Here is a 24,299-nt window from a genome sequence, read left to right on the forward strand (position 1 = left end):
CCAGAAGTACCCCGCTGTTCCTAAAAGTTGTTGTAGTCCACCATAAAAAACTCTTTGTCTTTATTGTTTAATTTTTTGAATTGAAATCGGTCTATTGAATATAAGATTACAAAGAAAATAATTATACACTTCAGCACTACATACAGGGTACTTACTACACAAGTTCAAATTGCATCAGATGTTCTCTGCAACCAAATGTTGAGGTATAAATTAATTTATCTATTTACATCTTCACAACATTCATCACATGTTACAATGCTGAGGTATAAATGTTGATGTGTAAGTTTATCTGTTTTGGTTGTTTGTAATATTTTTTTACCTAATTATATTATTTGCCCCTACAGCCAGATTTTGTCTCAACATTGTTCTTTTATTTTCTTTTTAGGGAAGTAACAAGCATCACCCTTTTCTTCTACCAAAACCAGATGATGTTTGTTGCTCCAATATTTTTGTGAAACATAAATTAAGCTTTAAAGGATTAAAGAACAAGGATGTGAAACATAAATCAAATCCTTTATTTATTTATTCTTCTTTCTATCCTGACTAACTTAAGCTATTTTCCTGTTTTACCCTTTATTGGGTCTTCTAGACAAAACATATAGGACTGTTGCTTTAATGGTATTTGGGGCAATCGATTCTCAATTAGTATTATTACTCCTGCCATAAAAAAAAAAAGAATGACTAAAATAAATAGATGCATCTTGAAGAAGGAAGAGAATTCCAACTTGTAAACTACAAATCATATGATGTTTGTTTTGTTGCTTTATTGTACTTAATTACATCTTGACAAAGTTAGTATTTCTTTTTGACTTAGTTACTGTATTTTCATTCATGTAGGATGAAGTTGAAATTGTTGGCTGAAATGGTGGAATTGAGACCTATTCTTCTCTACTGTCTTCCATGATTATATAACATAGTAGTATATCATGATATGATGGGTTTGCCAAACTCTTTATGTTTTCTATAATTAGTAATACTTTAATAGAAATATTCCATGCACCACAAGTTCCCTGAGTGTGGCTGATTTTTTCAGTTTTGGTCCTTATTTGAGGTTTTTAACGTTTTTTATTCTTGTTAAAAGTAAAATTTCAAAAAGTTTGGGACCAAAATTGCAAAATTCAGCTCTTCTTGGAACAGGGACTGGAAATATTACAAGTCAAGTTCATAAATTAGTTATAATTAGAGACCAAAAGTGTATTTTACTCTTCTTTCTAAGTTTGTGTTCTTTTTTGTATCAGATAAAGCATGCGATTCGTGCATACAAAAACACATTTATGCGTACACCAATTACTACAATTACTGTTTGTATACAATTCTATTTTTACTCAATGAAAATGTTGTCTTTACCTTCCAGAATCTTTAAATTTTCAGGAAACATTCGGGTTTACTGCAGAATTAGACCTGCATTGCATTTAGAACTGACACAAATAACGTGCTTGATTACATTGGAGAAGATGTGTCGTTAGTGGTTTTAGATCTTTTAAAGATGTAAAAAAACGTTTCAGTTCAACGATGTTTTTGATCCAACTGGTGTGGAAGGTAATAATAGAATTCAAATATTTTTCCACAATTCTAGAACCTTCTGTTGACAGATGAGGTTTTTGCTGACAAGAGAAAAAAAATAACACAGCGTCAACAGCGCGCATGATTCCCCTCTAGTTGTAAAATAATAGCTGTAGTGACCAAGGTGAAAAACAACATACACACATTTGTTTATAGTATTAGATTGTTTATTGTAGTAGTAAGATATACTTCTTTTCCTCATAATAAACAGAGGATGCTATTGCTATCTCTATATCAAAAGTTACACAGGTGGATTGATCAACTTACTTAATTTTCCCTTTTTATACATACATGTTCATATCAGTTTATCTTTCTAATGTTCTGATTTGTTACAGATGCAGATTAAGGAGAAACAGAAAGAAGTTGATTGAAATGGTAAATTCTTTTGGTAGCAAGTTTTAAACACTACAAAATGCAACTTTATAAATTTAACTAGACTATATTACAATTATTCCTTTATGATATTTGGCATATGCCATAAAGTAAGTATTACATATCTTAAAGATAGCATTCTACTTCCAATTTTCTTTGTCTTATTGTCACGTTATACTTCATGTTGAACAAACAAAAAAAAGGTGATTGGTCAAGCAAGTGGTGATGTTTTGTTAATAAAACTTAGATAGTTTTGAAAACCTAAAAAACATTTGTTAAGTTGTAGATTGTTCTTCTGTGCACTTTAGGTGTTTGATGAAATGTATTGATTAAGTTAAAGAGTTGTTTTGCTTTGTTTTGAGGGTGAAAATGGTATTGGATCAAATTATGTAGAGAAATTCACAACCCAAATTAAAATATTAAACAACTTATTGAGCTTTTAGAGATTCAATTAGGGAAAGATAATTTGTTGTTTGTATTTTTAACTCAATTAGCAATATACATTCTAGCTATTTTAGCCATGTAGTCAAGTGCTAGTTTTTTTTATTCATTCAAGCAATTGATAGAGTTACACAGGTTATCCACAAGTTTTTCGCTTACTTATACTGTGTGAAAGTCTAACTTTTGTCATTTCTAAGTTATTTATTTATGTGGTGGTGTATTCTTTTTAGACCATGAAGCCTTTGATCATCATGTTACATGTAAGTTTTTAAAGTGCATTATTGCTCATTCTTCCATAGAATTTTGAAGGAATTGGAATATAAAAATTCCTTTAGTTACAAATTTGGTAGACAAAATGGATTGAAAATGAATCCCATCAAATTTCCCCAAAATCTGTATTCATAGGATTTTATCATTCCTAGGGAAGAATCAAAATTCCATTATTTATTTATTCATTAAAAAGATTGTTTATTGTTTTATTAATTGTTTATTTGCCCATCATAAGTACTTTTTAATGTTGTATTTGTTTTAGGTTAAATTCTTTATTCAGTAAATAGCAGTTTTATTGTTTTTTTTTTTAAGAAAAAATCACTGAAGGGTGTTTTGGTCTTTTAACATGGTTTTCACTTTTCATTTCAATTGTTTTGATAGATTTGCAAAATAAACGCAAAACAACAAATGAATGGAATCTAATCCTTTCTGTTTCCTGTCAACCATGCACATGACAGATTCCAATTCCTTTGACAAATTCCATTCATTTTAAAAATATTCTGTGCACCACAACTTCCCTCTACTTGCTATTCTTAATTCTAAGTCCTTTGATAGATTCCATTAATTGCTATTTTCTTAATTCCAATTCCTTTGACAGATTCCGTTCATTACTCTGCAACAAGAAAAATAAAGAAGTTATGGTGGAAAAAAAGGAAAGAAGAAGCTCGAGAATTAAGGTGTATGTTTTTACCCTTAACTCTATAAAACACTTGATGATTTTTATGATCTTATTTAGTTTTTCTGTTAATGTTTAAAGGCACACTTTTAGTTCCATTGAATCTCAAGTAAGGGTGCTGTGTTGGGTTTTTTCCCCCTATTATATTTTCAAAGTTTTAAATCATCTTTCTTTATGCTTTAGATGTATTAGACTACTACAGGTAATGCCCAATCTTACAGGTCCAGTTGCTGATGGAAGAGATGGCATTATTAGTTTATTTGTATCATTTTCAGAACTTATTATTCAGGTACTTCAAGTCTTTTTTGTTGAATCACAATTTAGTGTTTGACTTTTCACTAATTCTGTCTTGTTATCATGATAACAGACTTAAACATCTCCAATAACATGAGTCAGTGTTTCATGACTTTTGCCATTTTGATTACTGATTTAATGGTGTTAATAACTTAAAGGTAAAAAGGAACTTTTTACCCAAAACGAATCTTTCATATTCTTGTTTAAAGGTACACTCAGGTGTTGGGTGATTTTTTTTCATTGAAATGTACCACCACAAAAGGGGTGTGTCTATTATCATGGAATGATGAAAAAATCTGCAAAAATGTCAATCAATAACATAACCCCAAAATTTTGACTTTGTTGATTTCAAAATCAGTTAGATAGATATCTACCCTTTTCAAGATTTGAAGTACATTTTATCACCTGATATCTATATCTACATTGATGCGCTTAATTCCAAAATATTTTGAAATCATGATTCGTTAATAATGCAGATAGATAGATGCTCATAGATCCCCATTGGCTGCAAACAACATCCTAACAGGGGACATTTGTTAATTAGGGTTCATTATGTTTCAGAAGCAACCAAGGTGAAAAGCAACATACATAAACATTTATGTTGTTTGGTTCTTCAAATCTATCTCATTCCATTTGTTTATTATACTAATACCAAAACTTTTTGATCTTATTCAGTCTTATAGTTTCCGAAGGGGAACATTCTCCAGTCATTTGAAGCTGAAGAAACTATAACTTTTGCCACTATACTAGTAGTATGATGCTGTTGATCATCAAGGGTAAACTTGTCCAAAAATATCAATTTTGGCTGGAAAGTAGGAGTGACAGGTGAAATGGTACATAACCTTTTTGTTAAACGAAAACTGATAACTTAAAAATTCTCCAATCATTTACCACTTAAATTTTATTTTATTTAATCTACCCTCATCCTACTTTCATTGCTATGAAAAAAATAGCATGCTACTTGCATTTTTATCCATATGGTAAGCAGTTTTCACTGCTGATTTTACAACATATAAGAAAAGAGTTAAAAGTTCAATGCTACCTTTTCTATCACCAACTGGTGTTAAGGTTTTACTATTATTTTCAAAACTTATTATTCAGGTAACTTCAAGTCCTTTCGTTCAATCACAATTTAGTGTTCCACTTTTTGCTAACTCTGTCAAAATAACAGACTTAAAACATCTCCAATAACATGAGTTGATCTTTCGTGATTTCTGCCATAAGAATTGGTGCTTTTTAGGCAAGTAACATGATACTTCTCCAATTAGGGAAAGATAATTTATTGTTTGTAGATTTAACTCAATTAGAAGTATAACTGTATTTTAGATCTAACTAAACGTTGCATATAAATTATAAAGTTGTGTGTTTTTGTTTAATATAACTGTATTAGGATGAATTCGGTGTGTCTATTGTCAACCAACTACTGTATAATTTGCATATCTGAAAGTGTTTTTTGATTGTCATTGCTACAAAAATATGTGAACCTATGTTTGTAATATTTTTTCTGCAGGATTTTAGAGATTGAAAATTGATTTTTGGGGGGGCATAAATTGCATTATTATTCATGTTACATGTAAGTTTTTAAAGTGCATTATTGCTCATTCTTCCATAGAATTTTGAAGGAATTGGAATATAGAAATTCCTTCAGTTACAAATTTGGTTGACAAAATGGATTGGAAATGAATTCCATCAAATTTCCCCAAAATCCGTATTCATTGGATTTTATCATTCCTAGGGAAGAATCAAAATTCCATTATTTATTTCTTCATTAAAAAGATTTTTATTGTTTTTATAATTGTTTATTTGCCTTCGTAAGTCCTTTTTAATGTCGTATTTGCTTTGAATTAATAGCAATTCTATTATTTTATTAGAAAAAATCAGTAAAGGGTGTTTTTGTATTTTAACATAGTTTTTCACTTTTCACTTGAATTCATTTGATAGATTTGCAAAATAAACACAAAACAACAAATGAATGGAATCGGACAAATTCCATTCATTTTAAAAATATTCTGTTCACCACAAGTTTCCTTTACTTGCTATTATTCTTAATTCCAAGTTCTTTGACAGATTCCATTCATTACTCTGCAACATGAAAAGGTTTTAGAAACCAAATAAAGAACTTATATGGTGGAGAAAAAGAAAAGAAGATAGCCTTGAGAATCAAAGTCTATGGTTTTATGTCCTTATTTAACGCGATAAAACACTTGATTATTTTTTATGTCCTTATTTAGTTTTTTTTGTTGATGCTTACTTTTAGTTCCAATGAATCTCAAATAAGGGTGTTGTGTTGGGTATACTTTATCAACAAACTGGAGTGGCTAGCTGTTGATCATGCATATTCATTTATCACTGTCCCTTTATACGACACCCTTGGTTTGTCCCCTCATTATATTATCAAAGTGTTAAATCATCTTTCTTTATGCTTTAAATGTATTAATCTACAGATAATGCCCAATCTTACAGGTCCAGAAGAAGAGATGACATCAGCTTAGGTGCTGTTTGATTTTTCAGTAACTCTGTCTTGTTATAATGATACTTCATCTTGAATTAATAAAAAAAAGATGTTGAATTTGTAATTTAGTATGCTTGGCAATTCTTTACAAAAGGTATTTGTTATTTAGTCAATTCTTTTATTTACTTGAAAAGTGTACTTTTTATTTAGTGAATTGGGACATTAGAGAAGGGAAATGTTAAAAACAAGTGGTCAATATAAAGAGGTAATAATCAGTTCTCTTTTGTGAATAAAAATATTGTATATGGACCCAAATGTTACAAGAACCTCAAATATGGACCCAAATTCATAAATTTGCTATGATCAGGGACCAAAAGTGTACTTTTTTTTTTGCTTATTAGGACATTAAGCAGCGAAATCGAGTTGTATTGTATGGCATTTCTAAAAGTGAGTAGATTTTTGTTTTTAAAAAAAAATTACTGAAAAGTACATTGCTAGGACATCACACTCTAAAAAGTACATTATAAGGGAATTGCATTAGGAAAATTTTATGCAGTAATAGCGTTTTACTTTTAATCTTTCATATTAGGACATCACACTCTAAAAAAAATCTATCTGAGCATAGCTGTGAAAGTTGCTTTGTATCTTGATGACATTGCTATACTTGGGAAAAAATTTCTTTGTATAAGGGTATAGTTAGAAAAATTGAAAGTAGGATGCAACCTATATTGATCTATACTATTCCTCCTGTATCAGACCAATACTTTTTTCCCCCTTCTATTTAACATATCCATATATCACATTTCTTATTTGTTTTTTTTAATCAACTTCTTTCAGGACTTTGTACATTTTCACCATGTTTGGATGATTGGTTTCTAGCATTTCCAGCAAGTACCACAAAAGGGGTGTGTCTATTATCATGGAATGATGAAAAAATCTGCATAAATGTCAATCGATAACATAACCTCAAAATTTTGACTTTGTTGATTTCAAAATCAGCTAGTATTTTTTCAAAGCGTAAGATTTGAGAAACCCATGTTTGATTTCATGTGTAGATATCTACCCTTGGTCACTACATGTATTATTTTTTAAGATTTTAAGTACGTTTTATCACCAGATTTCTATATCTACACCGATGCACTTAATTCCAAAATATTTTGAAATGATGATTTGTTAATAATGCAGATAGATGCTCTGCACCGATGCATTTAATTCCCAAAATGTTCTGAAATAATGTTTCATTAATAATGCAGATAGATAGATGCTCATAGATGCTGCAGTGCTGACACAGCAACAACATCCTAGCAGGGGACATTCATTAATTAGGGTTCAGTCTATTTCAGAAGCAACCAAGTTACCAAGGTAAAATACAATATATATTCAGAAATTTGTGTTCTTTGGTTCTTCAAATCTATCTCATTCCATTTGTTTATTTTACTAATTCCAAAATTTTTGATCATGTTCAGTCTTATAGTTTCAAATATCAATCAACTGTATAGCTTCCTGGTATTTTTGTAGCTACAAGCTCTGATCAAACGTGAAGAAACTACAGCTTTTGTTACTCATGATTTTTTTGTTTGGGAAATCAGTTGAATTTTTTTGACCCTTTACCCAACAAAAGAGGATGTGGATGAGGTTCTTTCTGAAAAAAAAAAAAAGAATAATTTTATTTAAGTAATTTTATTATCTACTGATAATAATAAACTCTTAAGTGGAAATTATTCCTTTGTTACATGGTTTTTGTTGGTCATTTTTATTTTGTTATTCAACTGACATGTTTTGCGTGTTTGGGTGTGTTTTGAGAATGTATTTCAGATTCTAACATTTACCAAATCAGACCAAAACTTTTTTGTTCTTCTCATTAACATATCCATGTATCATTACATTTCTTATTTGTTCTTTTTAATCAATTTCTTTCAGGGCTTTGTGGATTCTCACACTGTGATGTGAGGTTAATTATTATCATGGAATGATGTAAAAATCTTCAAAAATTTCACTTGAGTTATAACTCCAAAATTTTGACTTTGTTGATTTCAAAATCAGTTATTATTTTGTCAAAGCATATGATTTGAGAAACCCATGTTTCATTTCATGTTATTGTATAAAGGTACTCTTTTACTTCCATCGAATCTCAAATAAGGGTTTTGGGTGATTTGTCTTCATGGAAACGATATGCAGGTGTACAGGTAGCTATGAGTCTATGACCCTGTTTGTGTTTTTCCAGAAATACCCTTTTCCTAAAACTTTTGCTTATCTTTTATCGTCAAATAAAAGATGATTGGTCAAGCAATTTGTGATGTTTTGTTAGTAAAACTTTGATAGTTTTGAAAACCTAAAAAAGTTTTGTTAAGCTGTAGATTGTTCTTCTGTGCACTTTAGGTGTTTGATGAAATGTCTTGATTAAGTTCAAGAGTTGTTTTGCTTTGTTTTGAGGGTGAAAATGTTATTGGATCAAATTATGTAGAGAAATTCACAAGCCAAAATAAATATTAAACAACTTATTGAGCTTTTAGAGATTCAATCAGGGAAAGATAATTTAATGTTTGTATTATTAACTCAATTAGAAAGAGATAGAAGTGTTATTTGGTTCTAACCAAAAGTTGCATATAAAGTTGTGTGTTTACTGTTTAATTAAGTTGGGATGAATTTGGTGTGTTGATTGTCAACCAATTACTGTATAATTTGTTATTTTTTTTTTCATTCAAGTAGGTGACAGAGGAAAGGGTAAAAGAAGTTATCTGTAAGCTTTTCACTTAATTATACTGTCTGAAAGTTACACACAGTTCTAAGAGTTGGGATGAATTTGGTGTGTGTATTCTTTTCAGACCATGAAGCTTTTGATCATCAGGTTACATGTAAGTTATTAAAGTGTAATATTGCTCATTCTCCCATTTAAATTACATGGCATTAATTATAATGAGCATGCAGAAATGACAGACAACACTTGGAAGAGGGGGCTTTTCACTAATTCTGTCTTGTTATCATGATAACAAACTTAAACATCTCCAATAACATGAGTCAGTGTTTCATGACTTTTGCCATTTTGATTACTGATTTAATGGTGTTATTAACTTAAAGGTAACAAGGAACTTTTTACCAAAACAAATCTTTCATGTTGTTGTTTAAAGGTACACTTAGGTGTTGGGTGATTTTTCTTCGTTGAAATGTACCACAAAAGGGGTGTGTCTGTTATCATGGAATGATGAAAAAATCTACAAAAATGACAATCAATAACATACCCCCAAAGTTTTGACTTTGTTGATTTCAAAATCAGTTAGATAGATATCTACCCTTGGTGCAGTTAATTCCAAAATATTTTGAAATCATGATTTGTTAATAATGCAGATAGATGCTCATAGATAGATCCCCATTGGCTGCAGTGCACACATAGCAACAACATCTTAACAGGGGACATTCATTAATTAGGGTTCATTCTGTTTTAGAAGCAACCAAGGTGAAAAGCAACATACATATAATTTTTATGATCTTATTCCATTTGTTTATTATTACTAATACCAAAACTTTTTGATCTTATTCAGTCTTATAGTTTCCGAAGGGGGACATGTCCATCAGTCTTATAGTCTCCAGTCATTTGAAGGTGAAGAAACTATAACTTTTGCCACTATACTAATAGTATGATGCTGTTGATCATCAAGGGTAAACTTGTCCAAAAATATCATTTTGGCTGGAAAGTAGGAGTGATGGGTGAAATGGTACATAACCTATTTGTTAAACGAAAACTGATAACGTAAACATTCTCCAATCATTTACCACTTAAATTTTATTTTATCTAATTTACCCTCATCCTACTTTCATTGCTATGACAAAAATAGCATGTTACTTTCATTGTTAGGACAAAAATAGCATGTTACTTGCATTTTTATCCATATTGTTACAACATATAAGAAAAGAGTTAAAAGTTGAATGCTATGATCGAGATTATAATGGTTAAGCATTTGTTTCAAGATTCTTTACTGAAATGATGCTGCAACCCTCAACAACTGATAGAATCTGAATAATTAGCAGGCAACTGACACTTTAATTTTAAAAAAAAAAAAAAAGATAGGGCCCAATTCAAAACTCATTATTCAGGTAACTTCAAGTCCTTTTGTTCAATCACAATTTAGTGCTCCACTTTTTGCCAACTCTGTCAAAATAACAGACTTAAAACATCTCCAGTAACATGAGTTAATCTTTCGTGATTTCTGCCTTAAGAGTTGGTGCTTTTTAGGCAAGTAACATGATACTATTCCAATTAGGGAAACATAATTTATTGTTTGTAGATTTAACTCAATTAGAAATATAACTGTATTTTAGATCATGCATATAAATTATAAAGTTGTGTGTTTTTGTTTAATATAACTGTATTAGGATGAATTTGGCGTGTCTGTTGTCAATCAACTACTGTGTAATTTGCATATCTGAAAGTGTTTTTTGATTGTCATTGCTACAAGAATATGTAGACTTGTGTTTGTAACTTTCTTTCTGCAGGATTTTAGAGATTGAAATTTGATTTTTGGGGGGCATAAAGTGCATTATTTATTTATTTATTCATGTTACATGTAAGTTTTTAAAGTGCATTATTGCTCATTCTTCCATAGAATTTTGAAGGACTTGGAATATAGAAATTCCTTCAGTTACAAATTTGGTTGACAAAATGGATTCCATCAAATTCTCCCAAAATCTGTATTCAAATGATTTTATCATTCCTAGGGAAGAATCGAAATTCCATTATATATATTTCATATTACTCTATTTTAACGTTTAGTAATTGTTTTAAAATAAAATCTTATTTCAGTAAATAGCAATTCTATTTATTTATTAGAAAAAATCACTAAACTGTGTTTCGGTCTTTTAACATAGTTTTCACTTCAACTCGTTTGATAGATTTGCAAACTAAACACAAAATAACAAATGAATGGAATCTAATCCTTGGTTTTAAAAAGCGGCGCTTTGGACCGCTTAAAGCGCTAGGCGCTCATATGAAAACCAAAAACGCTTTTGAATTAGTAATGCGCTTAGATTACTTTACTCGCCGCTTTAGTCGGCGCTGGGCCAGGTTTAGTGTATTTTTAATTAGATACGTAGGAAGTAGGGTTATTAAAATAAGAATTCAACCGTCACAACACAAAGACAACATCAGTAGGCGGGAAAACGTTTCTTCTTCTCCATATTCATCTTCAGCCTCCTGTCCTCCTCTCTCCTCTGAATTCTGAACACAACGTTTGGAACTTGGAATCAAGTGAAGAGGTGGAAGAGGATATCGGAAGTGATTGTGGAGGAGATGATAGTGTCCAAGTTGATGATGATGATGACCGTTTCGCGTATTTTTAGTTTTTATGATTAAGGATTAGGAATTTAGGACTTAAGTTCTGCCTTTTTTGATCATATGCCTATGCTACTTTTAACTTTTGAAATTAATGTCTTATGCAATATGCAGGATATGTTTTTTTTAAGTATTTATATATAATTTCTATATATATATATATATATATATATATATATATATATATATTTTTAATAACGGGGGCTTCGTGTGCTCTAAGCGGGCGCTTTCGCTTAGCGCTTAGCGCTTTTACTCCCAAAGCCCAAAGCGCTTTGAGGCGCTTTACGCTATTTAAAACCTAGATCTAATCCTTTCCATTTCCAATTCCTTTGACAAATTTCATTCATTTTAAAAATATTCCATGCACCACAAGTTCCATGTATGACCGTGTTTGTGTATTTCCAGAAATACCCTTCTGTTCCAACCAGAGTCTGTTTATTATCTTGATGGGATTAACATACTTCATATCGAATCAATCAAAAAAAGATGTTGAATATTTTGGAAAACACCTTCAGCACTTATTTAGCACACCTGGTAAGTCTTTATAAAAGATATTTGTTATTTATTCAATTCTTTTATTTTTTAAAAAGTGTACTCATTGTTTAGCGAATTGGGAAATGCCACATGGTGTGATCTTGGGTGGGCTGAAATGTTAAAAACAAGTGTTCAATATAAAGAGGGTACTGGTGTTTACTTTTGTATCTCTTGTGAGATAATAGTCATTTCTTTTTTGTCAATGAAAATATTATATTTATATTTGAAACTTTTGTTAAAAAACACACTTTCTATTTTTATAAGAACAACATGGAGTAATAATATTCTGGATCATGTCTATTTTTATATGAAAAATTAAAAAATATCATACTTTTTCTTCCTACTTATCCTCCTACTCATATAAGATTATGACATGTAGAAACCACTAATTCTTTCTCGTAATCTCCTCTCTTGATTTTGAAACTTGTCTTGATCTAACGAGTAGAAGGATAAGTAGAAAGAAGATGTAGGATAGTATTTGATTTCCCTTTTCATATAGGATAGTAAGCTAGTTGTAAATGTGTTATTGAAGTTTGATATAATATGCCTACCAATTTGGTTGAAATTACGATATTGCCCTCTTTGGACACCGGTGGTATGCTTTTCTTGAAAGGGTTGATGTTGCAATGAAACATATGTTGGAAAGTGTGGCTTGTAGTCATCCAGTTAAAGAAGCTGATGAGTACTCTTTTTTCATTGTTTAATATAATAGTCTCTTTGAAAAATAAAAAGGGAATTATTGTGGTTTATTTTGAATGAAACAGTTCTTTAAAAATTTTACCCGATTATAGCATTGTACTTCCATTTTTTTTTTCTTATTGTGTCATTATACTTGGAATAATTTGCCCACTTATAGTATTGTACTTTCATTTTTTTTTTATCTTATTAGGACATTATGTACATAATCACATGCCAAATTAAAATATTAAACAACTTATTGAGCTATTAGAGATTCAACTAGGGAAAGATAATTTATTGTTTGTAGATTTAACTTGAATTAGAAATAGACCTGTATTTTAGATCTAACTAAAAGTTGCATATAAAGTTGTGTGTTTTTTTAATTAAGATAGGATAAAATTGGCGTGTTGTTGATTGTCAACCAACTACTGTATAATTTGCATATCTGAAAGAGTTTTTTGATTGTCAATGCTTCAAAAATATGTGGATGTGTGTTTGTAATTTTCTTTCTACAGGATTTTAGAGATTGAAATTTGATTTTTGGGGCATAAGTTCATCAAATGCTTAAATCTCAATCAAATGAGTTGTTGTGATTATTTGTGGGCTTGTTTATGTCATCACCTCCTATTTCCTAGAATTCAAGATTAAAGAACACAAGTTCTTTGTTAGGTCAAAACAGTGTATCCTGTTTTTTTTGTATGTGTTTCTGAATCGCATTGTGTGATATATAGATGATATGAAAAAGATGAAGCTTTGTTGCATTTAGCCCCAAAAGAATGTTTAGAGCTTGTTGTAGTCACTAATTCAAGTTCAAACTGCATCAGTTGTTCTCTACAACCAAATGTTGAGGTATAAATTAATCTATCTGTTTACATGTTCACATCATTCATCACATGTTACAATGCTGAGGTATAAATGTTGATGTATAAATTTATCTTAATTGGAAAATTTTCCTTTGTTACATGGTTTTTCTATAGCTTTGTTGATCGTTTTGTTGGGGGTTTCGTTTCTATATTTTCATTGTTTTTTTTTCTCTTTCTAAAATCTGATTTTGACAATGTCTGGTAGGCTTATTTCAGAATGTGTTTCTTTGATTTTGTTGATCATTTAATAATGTTTTGCATGTTTGGATGGGTTTGAGAATGTATTTCAGATTCTAACATTTACCAAATCAGACCAATACTTGTTTTTCTTCTCTTTAACATTTCCATGTATCACATTTCTTGTTTATTATTTTTAATCAATTTCTTTCATGGCTTTGTGCATTCTCACACTGCGTTGTGAGGTTACTTATTATCATGGAATGATGAAAAAATCTTCAAAACTTTCACTTCAGTCAAATAACATAACCCCAAATTTTTGACTTTGTTGATTTCAAAATCAGTTATTTGAACCACAAGTCCCATAGCATTTTTATGACATTAATTGCTATTCTTAATTCCAATTCCTTTGACAGATTCCATTCATTACTCTGAAAGAAGAAAAGGTTTTAGAAACCAAATAAACAACTAACTTATGGTGGAAAACTAGAAACCAAGATGCTTCCGAGAATCAAGGTGTATGTTTTAACTCTTAACACTATAAAAACACTTGATGATTTTTATGCTCTTATTTAGTTTTTCTGTTGATGTTTAAAGGTACACTTTTAGTTTCATTAATAAGGGTGTTGTGTTGGGTTATTATGAAATTGCTTTATCAAATTACCACCTTCTATCCACTGATTACAAGCTGACAAAGCATGGAAACGATGTGCAAGAGTATATGTAACTATAGCTATGAGTGTATGACCCTGTTTGTGTATTTTCAGAAATACCCCTCTGTTCCCAAAACCTGTGTCTATTCATTATCTTGATGGGATTAACATACTTGATGTTGAATCAATCAAAAAAAAGATGTAGAATATTTGGAGAACACCCTCAACACTTATCTATACGCCTGGTAATTCTTTACAAAAAGATATTTGTTCTTTAGTCAATTCTTTTATTTATTTAAAATAAAAAATGTGCTTTTATTTATGGAATTAGGACATCAGGGAAGGAAAATGTTAAAAAGAGGGGCTGAAATGTTAAAAGTAAATGGTCAATATAAAGAGGGGATGGTGTTTACTTTCGTATCTCTGGTGAGATAATAATCATTTCTTATTTGCTAATGAAAATATTATATTTAAATATGAAAAATTTTCAAATAAACTTCAATGGTTTGTGCACTACCCTTTAGTCAAACCAAATTATGTTAAGAGTGTATGGTTTAGCATCTCATTCTTTAGTTTTTGTTACTGGATCATATCTTAATACTTTAATAGTTAAGTAACACTATGTGATATATGAATGATTCATCTATCTTTTTAGAGTAATATTACATTTTTGTCCCTGAGTGTAGCTGATTTTTTCAGTTTTGGTCCTTTGAGATTTATGATGTTTTTTTTTTTTTTTTTTTTTAAATTATTGTTCAAAGTAAAATGACAATCTTTTTGGGACCAAAATTACAATAATCAGCTATTCTTACTTGGAACAACGACCAGAAATGGTACATGTCAAATTCATCAGGGACCAAAAGTGTATTTTACTCTTCTTTTTTAAGTTTGCGTGCTTTACATTCTTCTGACAAGTTTCGCCTTTTGTATCCAGACAAAACATGCGATGTGTACAGATAGAAATGTTTTATTTTTGCTTTTAAAGGAACAACATGGAGTCATTAAAGTTTGATATAATACACCAAATTGTTTCTTTTCACGAATTTTTATTCATTACTCTGCAACAAGAAAAGGTTTTAGAAACTAAATAAAGAACTTATGATAAACAAAAGGAAAAAAAGATGCCCCTGAGCATCAATGTGTAGGTTTTTACCCTTGACAATGTAAAGCCCCTCATGTCTTTTATGTTCTTATTTAGTTTATTTTTTTGTTATTGTTAAAAGGTACACTTTTAGTTCCATTGAATCTCAAATAAGGTTGTTGGGTGATTTGCCTTCATGGAAACGATATGCAGGTGTACAGGTATCTATATTTAAGAGTCTGACCCGTTTTGTGTATTTCCAGAAATACCCCTCTGTTCCTAAAACTTGTGTTTATCTATTATCTTCAGGAAAAGATGAAGTTGTATTGCATTTAGCCCCATAAGAATGTTTAGAACTTGTTGTAGTCCATCATAAAAAAAAACTCTTTGTCTTTATTGTTTAATTTTTTGAATTGAAATCGGTCTGTTGAATATAAGATTACAAAGAAAATAATTATACACTTCAACCCTACCTACATACAGGGTATTTAATAAAAGATATAAAAGAAACTTGTGGGGCAGATGCAATAAATAACAACTCGCTTTCCTTCCTTTGTGTTTTACAGCATCCTAGTTTCATTTCTTTCTACTTCAGTATTGTACTTTCAACTTTTTCTTATTATGACTCTGCACGTATAAAAATTTAACCAGTCATTATAGCATAGTACTTTTAGCTATTTTTTTATTAGGTCCTTGTACTTTTAGATGTCGATAGCATTTTAGTTTCATCTTTTTTCTTATTAGGGCATTATGCTTTGAAAACTCTACCCAATTATACCATTGTACTTCAATTTTTTTTCTTATTGTGACATTGTACTTTGAGTATTGTAATTTTGAACTTTTTTCTTATAAGGGCATTACATTATGAAAATTCTATGCATACTTTTCAAAGTACAATGCTATAATTGGAAATGTTGTAATACACAAATCAATAAAAGTAGATTGATATTTCTTGCATTTAAACCAATATTGATGTATGTTATTCCTCTTGTTTTAGAAGTAAAGTGTGTGGATGTTCCTGAAATGAAGTATACATACATCCGATGATGACAACAAAGTGTAGGTTTTTATATCCTTGACACTATAAAGCCCCTCATGGAAACGATATGTAGGTGTACAGGTATCTATAGTTATGAGTCTATGACCCTGTTTGTTTATTTCCAGAAATACGCCTCTGTTCCTAAAACTTGTGTTTATGTATTATCTTCAGGAAAAGATGAAGTTGTATTGCATTTAGTCCCATAAGAATGTTTAGAGCTTGTTGTAGCCCACCATAAAAAACTGTTTGTCTTTATTGTTTAATTTTTTGAATTGAAATATAAGAGATTACAAAGAAAATAATTCTACACTTCAACTCTACATACAGGGTACTACACAAGTTCAAATTGCATCAGATGTTCTCTACAACCAAATGTTGAGGTATAACTTAATTTATCTGTTTACATCTTCACAACATTCATCACATGTTACAATGCTGAGGTATAAATGTTGATGTGTAAGTTTATCTGTTTTGGTTGTTTGTAATATTTTTTTACCTAATTATATTATTTGCCCCTACAGCCAGATTTTGTCTCAACATTGTTCTTTTATTTTCTTTTTAGGGAAGTAACAACCATCACCCTTTTCTTCTACCAAAACCAGATGATGTTTGTTGCTCCAATATTTTTGTGAAACATAAATTAAGCTTTAAAGGAATAAAGAACAAGGATTTGATTAAAATCTTAACACAATCAAATACTTAAATTCTCCATCCATTTACCCTAATTCCACTTTCACTGTTAAGACATTGTAATTCTATTATTTTTCCTATCTTGTCATTGTACTTAAAAATACTAACCATGTTTGCTTTTGGTTAGCATTATAGCTTCGTTTTTTTTTTTAATTAAGATATTGTACTTTCAAAATCTAACCTATTGCAGTAATAAAGTTCTACCTGGATAATGATGTCTTAAGTTTTCAGGATTTATATTTATATCCATGTTTGACTTGATAAAAACTGCTTTCATTTAGCAAATAGTTTAATCTATTTTTATGTTAAAAGTTATTGATGTGAATTCATAATTAAGTGATGCTTGTGTTTGGATTCATTCTGGAGAGCCTAAATCTCTGCTATTCTTTTCATTAGCTGAAATTTATGGATACAAAAATGGAGAGTAAAAGTAAGAACAGATAGTAGTGTGTTACTTAATCATCATTTCATGTTGCTTTACATTGAATTTATTTAGAAGCCCACATCTTTTATGTATGTTTATGATTTTTTTTAAAGACAAAATTACATAAATGGTCCTTATGGTTGATAGAATAGACCAATTTTAGTCCTTATGACGAATTGTTTGCATTGATGGTCCTTATGGTTTCAAAATGTTGCAAAGATGTTCCTTTTGACTAATTGTGTTCAATTTTCTAGTTAAGTCCTTTGTGTTAGTCCATATGGCATGAACAAATTACAAAAACGGTCCTTATGACAGAATGGGCATATGTGTCATTCCACAAAAGACTTAACTGGAAAAGTTAACACCGTTAATTAAAAGGACCATCTTTGCAACATTTTGAAACCACAAGGACCATCTACGCAAATAATTTGTCATAAGGACTAAAGTTGGTTTATTTTGTCAACCATAAGGACCATTTATGTAATTTTGTCTTTTTTAAATGTGATCTACTTGATTTCAGGTCTAGCATTTCCTCCTCTTTCCTGTTCTAGTGGAGTGGAGTCCAGAAGTTTCTTGACACAGTTAAACAACATGTCCTTATTGTCAGATTGGTGGTTTAATCCCGAAATGGAATCTTTTTGCAATTTTGGTCCTTATTTCATAACACTTTAGGTACTTTTCATCTTCATCTCTTTCATTTCCGTATTCAAAGAGCATGATGACATTTCAACAGAATTATATTTCTATCCTTAAAAACAATTGTCATATATTTTGAAGGAATATAACTAAACCCTAAATCCTTAAAAATATAATCTTTTTGGAAATATGGTACTCATTTCATGGTGTCAAAATGTGTTTGGTCTCTGGGTTGCAACTTCAACAGCCCATATGTTAACTTTATGAAAATGACAATTTTGCCACTGTCTTCTTCACCCAACAACATTCATCACTTTTCTTTAAAATTATCTGTCATATACGTTTAAAGAGCGTAACTATACACTAATCCCTGAAAAAATTCTCGAAAAAAGAATATTTTTTGAAAATTTGGTACTCATTTCATGGTTTCATAACATTTTTGGTCCATGGGTCATCAACTTTATAACACATATGTTAAATATTTGAACATGACCATTTTGTCCCCGTCTTCTGCTTTTCTTTCATTTCCATGTTAAAACCCAAAGAAAATTCATATGCTTCCTAAGTTTGATATATGATATGTTCAAAAATTATTGTTGTTTGTAATATGTTGTTTTTTGCTTCAGATCATCAGACACGAATGTATTTCTTGTGAATAACTTCCTTGAAAGAAGTTTGTCTTCACTGGAGCTTCCAAGATCTCTTATTATATAATTGCTACCCTATCATGACAAAGTTATTATTCTTCATTATTTTTTTTGTCAATATACTTCATTCTTTTTTATAAAATAGGTAAAATACTTTATTTTTTTACCTACGATAGCGAATTAGCGATGTGTAACCCATAATAGCAACATAATTACATTTCCTTACTTGTTATTGCAACACACTCCATCTCTTTACCAATAATAGCAATATTCCAATATGTAACAAATAAAGTACATTGCTTAAGATCCAGGGTACCAAAGATTATAGTTAGGTTATTTTTATTTTTTTTGGATGTTGATTTTGTTTTAAATTTTGGGTTTTAAGTAAATTGACTTTTTTCCCATATTTTCATATTCTCAATCTCCTTCATCTTAAGTCATTAAAAACAAACAGTCAACTTTTTAAAAAAAAAATAATAATAATTGTCAGTGGTGCCAGGGATGAACCTTGCAATGAAACTAAATTTGGTTGTTAATTTATTTATGTTTTTCAATTATACACACATTATGTTGCTAATATTTGAAATAAATAGTTTTTTTTTTCTCACATATCATGACTTAACTCTTCTTTCCGGTATTATTTATCATGAAAGATGAATCATAAGCTTTTTGGTGTTTTGTTTTTTTGTTCAAAATTCAACCATGATCAAAATGGCATGCACTCTCAACTCTTTGAACTATCAAAGGTCATCCCTCTCTATCTCAATATATAACAATGGTATTTTGGTCATTTAATAAAAAAAGGAACAATGAAACTGAATTCCTTCTTCCAAAACTATTGCTTGAATTACTTCTTTTATTTCCGTTGGACTCTTATCCAATTTAAAAGGCAAGTAAACTTACTCTTTTACCCTCACAAACGCACGGTCCAAAGCTTCAAACCCAAGGTCTCATTTTTTACCATCGACAAGGGTAAAAGGCATGGGGTTGCGTCTAAAATGCACGGTCTTTATTAAAATCGTGCGTTCAGAAAAAACACACGGGCAGTTCTTAGAACACATGGGCAAAGAGCATAAAATGCACGACCTTAGGCTCTACCGTGCATGTCATCGCAGTTGAAAAAAAAATGCACGCCATTTTCTTAAAAATCTCACGGCTTCAATTGGCCACGCGTTTTAGGGTATGTGACCATGTGTTTTGATCAGGTAATCTTTTAAACCCGATTGACCATTCTTTAAACCTAATTGACCATTCTTGATTCTCACGTAAAACTCACGATGGTGCATCCTCCCACCACTCTATTCCTCTTAACCAAAAACCCTCCTAACCCTAATAAACTTTTGATTTTCTTTCAATCTTTTCAATCAATACGAGTTTAAAGCACTAAAAACACCAAGGTATGTAATTTTCGCTTCATAACTTCACCTCCTTCATCATCTAGGTTGAATTCTCCCCAAGAAGATGTAAAAATCGGATCTTACATAAAACCTTAGTTTTTGTTTTGTAAATTTTTACTTGATTCTTGTATTATGTTTCAAAATTCTTGTGCAGAGCTTCAAGAGCAAGATCAGGGAGGTGTTTTGGAAGGAAGATTGAAGCTTTTACCTCTAATTGTACATTCCACCATTAATGAGTTCAAACTTTCTTGAGGTTGAAGATGAAGTGATTTCGGCAAGAAAAAAATGCCCTTTTTAAAGCTAAGGACTTTTGGATGGAAATCACAAGGCTGGATTCCTAGGAGGCTCGAGCCGCCAAAGCTTCTCAAATCATTCATCGGGTCTTAAGGGTAGCCCTCCGAATTCTCTCTAATGTTGCCTTCTCCCAAGAAGACAAAAGCAGAGCCGGTAAAACGGAGCTAGAAATTCATTGGTGATTGGCCTTAAAAAACCATATTTTGGCACCTTTATTGCCTTCAAACCTGTCAAGATTTCTACTAGTGATTTCGGCCCCATTCATTGTGGTGGGATAATCACTTATCTTGCCCCTTGCCTTGCTTGTGTTGGACTTTTCGAGGAGAAACGCCCTAATCTTAAGAAAATTACACAAGGGTCGCATCCAATGTCCTTGAGGCTTCATCTTTCTTCCGCAAAGAGAGTGATGGTAGTCTTACATGGTTGGTAAAGAAAAAACCTCATTTTTGAGTTCTTGCTAGGGATTTTAGCTCCCTCCAGCTCAAGCAGGATATCACTCGGACGTGATAGTGATTACCAAATAATATTCCTGCTGGGTGCATCCCGCAAGCTCCTGAGTGGATGATTGTCGACCACGAAGACGAAGCTCTAGTTGATCCTCCCGTTCCCCCACGCACTCTGCTCATCCCACTACTGGAGATATGCTTCTGTTGCCCCGATAGAGATCGCACGTTACATCTACACCCGTTGGGCGACTCAGTACCATGACCGTTAGGCGTGTTAAACCCAACAAAGAATAGGGGTACAACAGACTCCAAATAAATTGCTTTAATTCACTAAAAAGTAGTGTGAGGCAAGCATGGTCGAACCACAGAGACACGGGATAATAGTCTATACCTCTTTGTGTAAGGTACTTTGATCACCAAAGGGGGCTTTGTTTGGAAAAGTGAAATAATAAAATTACACCCTACTTTAAAATATGCAAAAAATAAAATAAACTTGTAAACAATTTGATTAAAGGGTTCTAGTTCTAGTTCTCAATGTTGTTATTTAACTTGATTATGACTTGATGTAATTCATGATTGCTATTCTAAGTTAGTACTTAAAGATATTAACATGCTCTAATACCTCTCTCTTACCGAATTATCTAACCGAAACACGCTCTTTGGCGAGACCTAGCTTTACTTATTCAACCTAAACACGCTCTTAGATTGTATTGAAAAACTGCATTAAGTTTTGTACAAACTTCCCAACAATGTTCATTTCTTCTCATACTCTCAGAAACGTGAAAATATGTGATATATGTTTTAGAATAAGAAAAGTTATTGTTTGTTACCAATTATTAACTTAATAAAACGATTAGGTGTCCTAAAAGTTAATTAACTACACACAAATTCAATTCATGAAAGTGGCCAATCAAACGCAAATCAAATTCAAGGGTTCTAGCTTAAACAAAAACATAATCACTAGAATAGAATCACAAATCAAACATCAAATCATATGCTTCAAGTCAAGCAATCAACATGTTTTGAACAAGAACTAGAAATTAGGTTTTCTTAGCCACGCATGGCTAAGAACAAATCAATCAAAAAGAAAGATGGGATTGGAAATGGTTAATGCTTACAAAAGAAAATCAAAAGTGTTTGGAATGATTAGTAGCTTTCAAGAATTCCCAAAAAAATCTTCCAAAATCGCCAGAGAAAGCTCCAAAAACCATCTCTCCGAAAAATGGCAACGTCCGTTTTTTAATAAACTGCTCACGTGCTTAACTCAAGGCCATGTTTTTTTAGCATAGCCATGTTTTTTGCCCATGTGTTTTTGGCATTTTCATGTGTCTTGACCATGTGTTTTTAGCATGACTCTTTTTTTGCTAAAAGTCCAATAAGTCTTCACCACAAGTCATGTTGCTTATAAGATGAGAAAGGACAAACACAACCCATGTCAGTGTGACACGAACCGTGTTTCAAACATAATCCTTTGTTATGATGATAATGCAACAAGAACTCAGATTAAGTCCTTTGCTATGATGATATGAAACCTAAGCTCCAGGCTCCGTGCTCCAAGCTCCAAGCTCCATGATGACTACAAAATAAATCAAAAATAGTGAAGTACCAAGCATTCCTAATGAAATATGCAATTGCCCAAATAATTAACTAAATGCAAGAATTATGAAGTAGAATGCTATGAAATGACAAAAAAAAATGCAAAATAGGTGCATAAAATGCACCTATCAAACCTCCCCAAGCTTAGACCTTTATTGTCCTCAAGAAAGAACAAAATGAAGAATCACCTTAGAGAGGACAATAGGTGACTAAAGAGAAACTAAGATGAGAAGAATGCGAGGAATGAAAAGGACCTTAAAGGGAATTAAGAGTGAGTGCATGCAATAAAAGAAAAACCAATGAAAATAACATATGTACAAAAAGATTAACAAAGCCCCAAAGATTTTTTTTTCAAGCATTAATGCAATAAACAAACCAAAACGAACATATTCAATCCATTTGACCTCATTGTGTCATACAATCGAAGGTGTATCTGTCGTGCCTTGAGATAACTTGGCATTAACCCCACAAAGATATATAACATTTAAAACAAAATCAAAAGTTGTGACAATTGTTCACTTTATCGGTATTGGGTTAGCAAATAGAACAAATTATGGTCTTACTCTTGTGAAAACATGTGATGAAAAACATGATCAATCAACTTCATTTTACAAAGTATAACAATGACCGACTCCAAATATTTGTTGACTAACAGCAATCTTTTTCTAGAAAATATTTTATAAAAATTCTCTAATATTTACCTAGATTTGTTACATGTTCCAAACCATTTACACCAGTCATACTAGTTCACATCCATCCCCGATGTCATAAGTTCAAGATCAAGTCCAAGGGGATCTTTTGATAGCCAAGCCTATTTCCTAGTTGTGTTGATTTATACAACTCAAGTGCTCTGATTTGTCCACTTATTGACTCTTTTTTTTTCCTTTTTTTGACACGACATAAACAGAGGAGTACAGTTGTGAGGGGAGACTACCATATCTACATATTTAAGTTATTTTCTCGGCCGAATTATTTATATTTTTGTCCTTGACTCTTTCTATTGTTGGGACATCTCACAATCTATTACCGTGAAAGACTTCTAAGACATTTTTCGGGGGACTGATGTAAACGTGCAAAGACCCGTAAGTATAGTTGGACACAATGTCCCCAAGCAGGATATTTAGAAGGGAATATGTAGAAAGGACTTTTTAGAGCGCTGAAAGATTCTGGTCATTGAAATTTTATATTCATTTTATGATTCTTTTGAATTTGGAGTTAGGGTAGTATGATTGAGCACTTACTACTCATAAGATCGGTCGTGTGTTCCATGGGCTAACCTATACCGATTGTTATGCTTCGGTGTTGATAACCTTATCATTTTTTGTTTTGCACGAGTAGATTCGGAAGACATGTTCGTGTGTGATTAGACTGTTTCAAGATTTTTTTAATGAAAAACGAACAAGTTCTAACCTCATGCCACAACTCATTTACCACTTCAACTGATTCAAGAAGATTAGGTTCCTTTATATTGATTTTTTTTTAAATGCAAACAAAGAAATAGTACGACCCAGGGACTCAGTACGCTGCACATACCAGGGTGGTACGCTAAGCGTACGAACAGTAGATGGACTTGGACTTGTTTTGGGCCTTTGAGCTCTTAGGCCTCAATTAGTCATTGGGCCTGATCATGTTTTGGGATTAGTGGGCCAATTTATATGTTTTGGGCCATGAATATTATGATTAGGCTTTATTGGGCCATAAGACCCATTAATGATTTTGAATATGAACTTTGGGCCCATTAACTTAGGAA

At 31.3% G+C, this 24,299-nt stretch overlaps 2 long non-coding RNA genes across 2 annotated transcripts; both read left to right on the forward strand.

The window, feature by feature from the left end:
• The first annotated feature begins 719 nt into the window (after positions 1-719).
• LOC145046037 (uncharacterized) lies at positions 720-19,060 on the forward strand. Its single transcript, XR_013681938.1, has 28 exons — positions 720-1,539; positions 1,631-1,687; positions 1,775-1,812; positions 1,899-1,938; positions 3,245-3,611; positions 3,690-3,774; positions 4,093-4,188; positions 4,292-4,449; positions 5,127-5,189; positions 5,874-5,989; positions 6,080-6,108; positions 6,279-6,333; positions 6,906-7,085; positions 7,322-7,430; positions 8,778-8,923; positions 8,997-9,085; positions 9,414-9,522; positions 9,608-9,666; positions 13,338-13,455; positions 14,063-14,162; positions 14,414-14,544; positions 14,631-14,725; positions 15,523-15,601; positions 16,378-16,500; positions 16,591-16,663; positions 16,747-16,799; positions 18,054-18,205; positions 18,796-19,060. It is a non-coding gene; the product is annotated as an uncharacterized LOC145046037 (long non-coding RNA).
• Positions 19,061-20,033: 973 nt separating this feature from the next.
• Positions 20,034-21,572, forward strand: LOC145046980 (uncharacterized). The gene is made up of 2 exons (XR_013682096.1): positions 20,034-20,213; positions 20,368-21,572. It is a non-coding gene; the product is annotated as an uncharacterized LOC145046980 (long non-coding RNA).
• The last annotated feature ends 2,727 nt before the right edge of the window (positions 21,573-24,299 follow it).

This window comes from Lactuca saligna, chromosome 5 (genome assembly GCF_052625555.1).
Source record: "Lactuca saligna cultivar CGN05327 chromosome 5, ASM5262555v1, whole genome shotgun sequence".
Classification (NCBI taxonomy): Eukaryota; Viridiplantae; Streptophyta; class Magnoliopsida; order Asterales; family Asteraceae; genus Lactuca; species Lactuca saligna.